This window comes from Corvus brachyrhynchos, unplaced genomic scaffold (assembly GCF_000691975.1).
Source record: "Corvus brachyrhynchos isolate BGI_N302 unplaced genomic scaffold, ASM69197v1 scaffold175, whole genome shotgun sequence".
Lineage (NCBI taxonomy): Eukaryota > Metazoa > Chordata > Aves > Passeriformes > Corvidae > Corvus > Corvus brachyrhynchos.
Genome location: NW_008238448.1, coordinates 7,340,533 through 7,343,006, shown reverse-complemented (window position 1 = coordinate 7,343,006; position 2,474 = coordinate 7,340,533).

Sequence of the window (2,474 nt, the reverse complement as noted above, 5' to 3'; positions counted from 1 at the left end):
AAAGAATATTGTAAACTTAAATGTTCATCTCTGCTGAGACAAACATCCTTTTTTCTTATCTGCTTTTACTGGTAGCAAATATTACTTCAAAGGTTTCTTGTAAATGATAATTAATGGTATCTCCGTGTTCTGGGAGCAAGCAAATTCTAAAACATTAATGAATGTGCCTATTCACTTTGCCTTTAACACAACACTAGAAGTCCATCCAACTTACCAGTCACCCTCCATGGAACAGTGCCTATTAAAAAATACATAGTTTGCTTTTTCCAGAATTGCAGCTGTAGCTGACATGCAAGAACACATCAAGAAACCACATATAACAAAGAAAATTAATGAAATGCATATTCTTGTTAAAATTACTGACATGATTTATTGACGTTCCAGGACTAAATTTCACCTTAGACTAAACCTTCTAGAAAAACAAAAATATTAAATTTGTCCTCTAACTGGATTCTGAAATCTCCGAAAAGATTAATTTGTTCTCTGAGTTTCTAAAGCATTACAAGGAAACCAGGAAACAAGTTCGGATATAAATTTCTGAGGGGAATGTTTACTTGTAAAAAAAATGAGAACAACTATAGCAACTACAGGGCCATGTGAATACTACTAATAATAGTAATAAAAAGCACAGACAAGTTTTCTTGCTAAATATAAATGGATTTTTAAAAAAATTCTGCTACCAGATCACGTATTTCAAATTTGATTTCCCTTTAAAAGGCAGTGGAAGTAAGTCTGATTTCTTTCAACAGACAATAGGAAGGAAACAACTCTGTACACTGCCAGAGACTAGCCTTTAAAACATTTCCACACATCAAATCTACCAGTCAACTGAGCAATCAAGCAGGGTCATGCTACTCTGTCTGTAACCTTAAAAAAGAAAGGCAAACCTGTTTGAAATCCCTAGCTCTCCCCAAATTTCCTTTCAAATGTTGTGTATCCTCAATCTAACCTCATTAGCCCAAGAGGACATGAAAGGCTTGCCCCATTTTGACACACTGCCCTGTGGAGTTTGCACTCTAGGTTGCACTTTAAGCAAGGACAGACAATGCTCCCCCTCCTCGAGGTGCTATGCTGGCCTTTACAGGAAGCGCTGAAATCCAGAGGGATTATTGCCAGCCTCACCAGAGGGACTACCAAAATAGGCTGACATGTTAAATATGAAACCTGGCTGCCTTGGCTTGAAATGGAGCTGGCAATAGTTCTCCACCGTTAGTGACAATTGGCATCTCTTCCCCACCGCTACCTAGACCGGGAGCTGGAGGTCAAAGCCACGTGGAGCACATTACCATCACTGTAACCTAAATTACTAAACATAAATCATCAGTGCAGCCACAAGAAATGACCCACCAACTGCAGAAAAGACACGACCTTGATGTCAAGCAGGCAAGTCGTGTACCAGAAATAATCCCAGGCTAACACTGTCCTGTAGCTAATAAAGATTACAGGTTTGCACCACCTATGCTGCACTGAATTACTTCTAGTCCGGATCAGTTTGTAAAATGTTCACAGCTCAGGCATGCAGGCAGGCAGAGTAATTGGCTGGTCCAGTGATAAAGAAGAACATCATGATGGAGTGGCTGCAAAAGATGAGCTTACCAAATCCCAGCTACTGCCCAGGAGGACAAGACTTCCTGGAATTAAGAGCAGATGAGTGTATCTGGAGAAATTAGGTGCCTATGTGAAATTTGCACAGATGCATTTGGTTATTCTGCTTATGAAGGAAAGTGAAATATCAGGTGGAGTACCAGGGTACATTTGGAAGACGATTACAACCTCTGCGCTTTCACAACCAACACTTTGCCACGGGGTGCAGGGGTTACAGCCCGCTCACATGCTTCACTCTCCATCCAAATGAGGACCCGTGAACACAAACTCAAGACACTCTTCCCAAAAGACCAGCTATTATGGTCCAATATCACCGTGGTTCCAAACTGTGTGGCTTTATCCTTGAGAACTCGCGAGGGAAGCAATACTTGAAACCTGTAGCTGCACGACCCAAAGCAGTCGCAAAGGCCGAGAATTCCGGCCCCAAGACGGGACGGAGCAGAGCGCGGCCAGGCCCGCAGCGTGACGGGGCAGCGCCGGCGCCTCTCCCGCAGCGCCACACCGCCCTCTGGCGGCCGCTGCCCGCAGCGCACACCTGAGACACGGCCCCGCAGCGGGGCCAGCGGGGCCCACCTCCGGCTATCCCAGGGCCATCCCAAAACACGCGGCACAGGGTTGTGTGCAGAGGGTTCTTGAGTATCTCCAGCGAGGGAGACTCCGCAATCTTTCTGGGCAACCTGTGCTGGTGCACGATCATCGGCACAGTGAAGTTCTTCCTCATGTTCAGGAGGAACTTCTGTACACCAGTTTCTGCCTCGTGTCCTATTGCTTGGCACCACCGAGCAGAGCCTAGCTCCGTTCTCTTGTCACCCCCCTTTAGATATTTATACACGCTGATGAAGTGACTCGCACCGCCTGCTCCGGCAGCG